Source organism: Rattus norvegicus, chromosome 8, assembly GCF_021556685.1.
Source record: "Rattus norvegicus strain SHRSP/BbbUtx chromosome 8, alternate assembly SHRSP_T2T, whole genome shotgun sequence".
NCBI classification, from domain to species: Eukaryota; Metazoa; Chordata; class Mammalia; order Rodentia; family Muridae; genus Rattus; species Rattus norvegicus.
The window spans coordinates 95,651,259-95,657,503 of NC_141541.1; the positions used below are offsets into that span (position 1 = coordinate 95,651,259).

Below are 6,245 nucleotides of genomic sequence, written 5' to 3' on the forward strand. Positions count from 1 at the left end.
CTGTCAAGCAGCACTGTCCGCGCAACCCTACCCGGTGGTGCGAGACCCGGTGCGCGTCAGGGTTACTCCGGACGCCGCGCCCAGAAGCGCACACCTTTCGCTGTCCAGAGCTGCAGCGTGTCTCCCACGGCTGCCCGCAGGGCCGCGGCCACCTCCTTTCTGCCCTGGGGCTGCGGTGGCAGCAGCGACTCGTCCTCCCTCGCCCTCCATCCCCACAGCAGGGCCGCCCAGAGCCGCGGTGTACCTCACCCTTCTCGGCTAGGATTTGAGAGGGCGGACAGCTCAGGCCCCACCCGGCCGCTAGCGTGCCACGGAGCTGTCACCCGGCCGCCTCTGCCCTTCTCCGCGCCCTGGGATTATCCCTCGAATCCCCGGGCCCCGGAGCAGGGGAGGGGACCGGTACGGCCCAGCGTACTCACCCCGCCCCAGGAGCACCGCAGCCCGGACGCCGCGCGGGGTAGCTGGGTGAAGGCGCGCGCCGCCCTGGAGTCCCCGGGCCGCGATGCCTACAGCTCCGGCCCGGCCCCTGTCTCAGCTCCGCGGTCCCCGCGGTCCCCGCCCGCCGCCGCCTCCGCCAGCGCCGCCGCGTCTCTCTAGCGCTCGGCGCTGCGTCCCCATCCCCGCCCCCACCTCAGCTGGAGCGCCTGCGACGAGTCAGGTGACGGCAGCCGACGAACCCGGGCCAGCCCTCTGCAGAACGCCAGCGGCCCCCTCCCCGTCGCTCCTGCTCGCCGCACCCCCCTCGGAGCCGCGGCTTTAAACGCGAGGAGGGCTGCACGCGAGCATCCCCGCGGGCGACGGCGGAGGAGGGGGTGGGACCGGAGGGGCGCCGCCGCTCTACAGCTCGCCTTCTTGCGCGCGCCCAGAGTCCCGGCGCGCACCCGCTGCGTCCCCGAGCGGACCCGGTGCGCGCGCGCCGCGCACACCTGCCCGGCAGCTGCAGGCTGCGCCGGGATCGCCGCGGGCGTGGGTCTGGGGAGAGGGAGGACTGTGAAGGCCAAGGCAAGGGCGGCGGCCTGCGCTGCCAACAGAACCCAGCCCCTTCTCCTTAGAAGCACGTCTGTGACCAGCTGGCCTGTCATGGGCCTAGATGGGCAGGGCGATTTGAAATGTCAGATTCTGAGCGACCGTTACCTGTGCGCCCTCAGCTCCTCGAGGCTGCCCAACTTGTCTCAGTTACAACAGAGAGCCGAGTGGGCAGGTAATTCTAGCCGCTTTAGTCTTTAAAAAGATACCGAGGTATGCAGTGGAGACAAGTAGTAGGGCAATTAGCTGAATGCCAGATTACACTCGACTTGTAATCATTTGCACCCTTAAAATGTAATTTCTGCCATTTAAATATGTTGGAACGTCTTATATTATTTGAATGTCGAGTGTTATTTGCATGGGATTGGAGTCGGTTAATAATTTCATGAGTTGACATTTGCAAAGGTCATTGTCTTAACTATTCTTTTAAATTCCCAGGGTTAAGATCAGAAGTTCCCTTAGGTATTCCCCCTGACATATTTCCTGGCTTTACCCAGGTGACCTCTGTTCAGCCCCCAAGGTCATATATACCTACTTATACACATGAAGGTTCTGCCTTGTAGTGCTTTTTCTCTTGGTCAGGTGTTCAATACCCAATCATGACTTCCTGACAGCTGGGGCTGATCCCAGCAGCAATTAGAACGGTGCTCACTAAAGAAAGCCCAAACCACCACCGAGAAGTTACATATACTAGTATTGCTATATGACCCCACAATCCTGCACAATATTTACCCAACAGAAATAAAAAAAAATCTCATTGTTCTCTTCAAACTTTCATTCAAAATTGGCAGCAGCTTTATATAACGGCCCCAAACCAGAGGAAACCAGTCTATCAATAAATAGCTAGAGAAAACTTGGTACATCCATACAACAGAATACTAGTTAGCAATACCAGGGCAGAAATGAACAGCATGGATAAATCTCAAAGCATATACTATGCTTCAGGAAGGAGGTCAAGTCACCAGAACATCATTTACTATTTCGATCCCTTTATGTAACAGAGTAAGAAAGACATAATTGCAAGACAGAAAATACACCAGATGCCAAGGTTAGGGACAGGGGATGGATTTCAAAAGAGAAACTATTTAAAATGATAGAAAAGTTTTACATCATGACCTAGTTGTTTACATTGTTACAAATAGTATGAATTTGAATGCATTGAACTGGCGAGTTTTATCATGTGGAAATGAGAACTCAGCATATCTGATAAAGAGCTGGAGTAGCCATGTGGGCATTAGCTAAGGTAGACTTTATAGTAGGGATGTTAATGGAAAGAAAGAGGCACATTGCATAACAACAAAACCCATCCACAGTTCCATATGTTTAGCCATCTAGGAACAGAGCTCCAAACAGGATGGTACAAAATTAGTACTGATAAAAGGAGCAATGGTAACTCCACAATTACAGTTGAGTTCAGTATCGTCTCATTTATAATTGATAGGGTAAATAGACGGCAAACTATTGAGGCTACATATCATTCAACATAGCCCTAACTTACTCTGTCATATAATATAAAACACTTTATCCAGCAACAGTGGAATGCATTGTAAAATATTCTCCAGAAGAGACAATATTCTTCATTATCAAGCTAGGTTTAATATATTCAGAAGAATTACAGTCATACAAATTATGTTTTTTCTCTCTACAGTAGAGTCAAACTCATTAGCAGATAGAAATCTTTTTTTTAAATATCAGTATATTAAGTAGCACTCACAGAGAACCCATAGATCTAATTTTTCCACACAGAAACATTTAAAATTACTTTCAACTAAATGGCAATAAAAATAAATGTTACATATCAAAATATATCATCCGTAGAAAAAGCACTGACTATAAGAAAATGTATAGTATTAAAATGCTTATATTAGTAATGAAGCCAGATACAGTGTGGGGTAAAATTTCCACAGGGTGTAGGGTAAAATGTCTGAGCTCACTTCCAGGTTTCCATCTAAACCCTCCAATTCCTGGGCTCTCGCTTCAAGCTCAGGACTTGAAATCCCACCAATCCCCACCCTGAAAACTGCCCCCAAGAAACCCTACATAAACCCTACATAACCCTACACAAACCCTACATAAAGCTCAGTTCCCTCCTGCTTCTAGCCCTAGAGGAAGCAGCCATCCTCTTGTGCCTTTTCCCATAAATTTCTTGTGTGAGGTCTGTTGTCCAGTGTAACTATGAGCTATTCCTTGGCTCCCAACTGCCAGGATATCTCCCCACTCAGAGCTGCAACAGTTCCACTAGATAAGCCTTTCCCTTCAGAACTGTAACATATATGGTAGCATATGCCTGTAAACTCAGTGATTGAAACAGGAGGACTTGAACAAATTTGAAGCCAGTCTTGGCTACATTGTAAACAGCAGGCCAGCCAGACCTATGTAGCAAGACCCTTTCTAAAATAAGAAAAAAAAAAAACCAGGTAACAGAAAAGAGGAATAAAAGAATAACTATTAAGCATCAATCTTAAGAAAAAAATAATCTTATGTGGCAAAACTTTCCCTGGAAGAGACAAAACACACTTACCTATTCACCCCAGATATGAAACCTACAGTACCCCAAAGTATGGATACCACCAAAGTCCAGCTTAGTGAACCTATGGGTTTTATTGGGGTTACTGTGGTAGCTTGCATACAAATGACCCTCATAGGCTCATATACTCATATAATCATCGGGGAATGGCACTAATCTAAAATTATTAGATGTGGTCTTGTTGGAGGAAGTGTGTATCATTGGGGTTGGCTTTAAAGCTCACTCCAGGCCCAGTGTCTTTCTCTGTCTCTTTTCTCACTGGCTTCTATGTCTAAGACAGGATGTAGTTCTCAGCTACGGCTCCAGAATCTGCCTGCAACTGTCATGCTTCCTGCCATGATGATAATGAACTAAACCTCTGAAACTGTAAGCCAGCACCCCCAATAAAACAGTTGCCTTGGCCAGGACGTCTCTTTACATCATGTGGCTAAGACTTATGGGAATATGGGTGAGGCACTACTTACAGGAGCAGAAATGACTCAAATAGAACTCCCACCCACCAAGACCCATTCCAACATGGGTGACAGCTCTCGAAACCTGAGATACCTGGAGCACACTGAACAGCCTACAGACAGCTCGACAAGTTGGAGAGGGTCCTTTCCAGGTACCTCAGTTGGTCTAAACCTCTTCCAGGCAGCTCAACTGGTTTGTTTCTTTGAGACAGGAAGTCTGGTCTAAGAGACTTCTTTGCAGCTTGACTTTATTTCCTCTGAGAGAAGAGACTCTCAGCTCTTACTGTTTACTCTGGCAGATGGGGCCTAGTGAATCTGGTCAGTTTCTGGGAGTTCTTAATGCTACTTTTTAGTTGTTTACATCCTTGCTTAAGTAGCTGCCCCCCACCCCCCCAGGATGGATGTTACACAATAGTTCAACATAGCAGAAAGAAGTAAATAATAGTCAAAAATCAAGCTGTGTTTGAAAAAAAATCAATGAGGGAGAGAAGTGCTGGAAGAAGAGAAGAAAGGGGGATGGGGTGGTCTAGCTAGCTTCCGCTGTTAGGAATTGTAATTCCCTCCTAGAGGAGGTGGTAGACTTTTTAAGACTTGAGAAATAAGGGAAAGTTCTAAGTTTCAGGAAGTGAGCAATCTCACAAGGCTTAGGAAGTTCCTGAAATTTAGATTCCCCTCCCCAAGTTTATCAACATAGGAACAATTGTTGGCAGAGTTCTGAATAAGTGGTACAAGGAGATTCAATGATGAGTGGTGATCCATGCTGGCTGGGATGGACTTTTCAGTGAACTGCTCTGAGTCACCCACAGTACTATAAGTAGCTATCATCAATATTACTGTAAGTAATCTCCACAAACTCACCGGTTCAATAAGCTGACTTCAGGGGAATAATTTTTTTGGTCTGTCATTAGTGCATTATCGGGGGTGAATACATGTTCATTTAAGTCTCCCTGGGAAATGTCAAACACTAGAAACGAAAGGGAGAAAGCAGCTATGAAAAGTATAAGGATAATAGGATCCTATAAGAAGTATTATTGTAAATAGTTAGGGAACTGATGTAAAATACTGGTTCTCAAACAGTGTAATGGTGATGTGGAATCATAGGTGACATCCAGAGCAAGTAACGTGTTTCCAATAAAGATTGAGATCATATAATATGCGATTCACTTTTTAAAAATATATTAGCGTGGTCTCAAGGTCAACCTTGTAAGTGTTTCAGCTCAGGGACAGGGAAGGGCGGAGCTTCCACAGTGGAGGTGTTACAGCTCTGAGCGGGAAGATGGATCGCCTCAATGCAAGTGTTTCAGCTCTAAGAAAGGCTCCCGCAGTGGAAGATTGCCTCAATGTACAGTTCTGAAGGAATAAATATCCTGGCAGTCCAGAGCCCTCCCCACCCCTACTTCACCCCCCAAAAAACCAAAGTGTCAGAGTGCACAACAAACTTCAACAAGAGATTTATTGGGAGAGAAACAAGAGGTTGGGTGCCACTGCTAGGGAAGAGAAGCAGCAGAGCACTGAGTAGGAAGCGGGGCTTATAACTGGTTTCTTGGGGAGTCTTTCAGAGGTGGAGATTTCCAGGGTGGGGATGAGTGGGATTTCAAACCAGACAGCGCAGGGATTGGTGGAATTTTGAGCTCAGGGATTGGTGAGTTTTGGTAGATTTTCAAACCAAGAAGTGGGCTCAGATCTTTTACCCTAGGAAAGGTAAAGTATCAGCTCAGGACCCCCAAGACTAAAACTTTAGCACAAAGGAGATTTGCCCCAGAGCGACAGAGGGCAGAGAATAAGAGACAAAGACAGGAGGTAGAGGATGAAGGAGAAGAAGGGAACAAGGGAGAGGGAGGAGGGGTATTTGTCTCAGAGTGGAACAAAGGACTACCTCTGGATGGGAAGGAAAACAGCAGTTTATAAAGGTAAAGAGGGAAATCCCCTGTTAGGATGAGTCTTTAACTTTAATGGGGCGTGTTAATTAGGTGAGCCAAGGTGGGGTTTTGATTGCTGGACTTCAATACATTGATAGTTGGACCTGGGTACTCAGCCTCAGGAGGAGGAAGTGGCTAAATAAGGGAATAGGGTTTGTGGAGGCTCAGAGACCCGGAAGGGTGATAACATTTGAAATATAAACAAATAAAATGGTTTAAAAAGGGGGTGGGGGTGGGAATAGACCTTGGGGGCTAGCTTTAGGAATGTAATCTAATGGCTTTTAGCCCAGCAGAGGGAATGGAGGAGAAGGGCCAAGCCTG

General features: G+C 47.3%; 1 protein-coding gene across 24 annotated transcripts in view; it reads right to left on the reverse strand.

The window, feature by feature from the left end:
• Positions 1 to 730, reverse strand: part of Snap91 (synaptosome associated protein 91) — a 106,680-nt gene extending 105,950 nt beyond the window's left edge. For 15 of the 24 annotated variants that reach the window (XM_087563621.1, XM_087563625.1, XM_087563619.1 and 12 more), the window contains exon 1: positions 420 to 598. The gene's annotated coding sequence lies outside the window, so the exon portion shown is untranslated. 24 annotated transcript variants of the gene reach the window in all.
• Between the last annotated feature and the right edge of the window lie 5,515 nt (positions 731 to 6,245).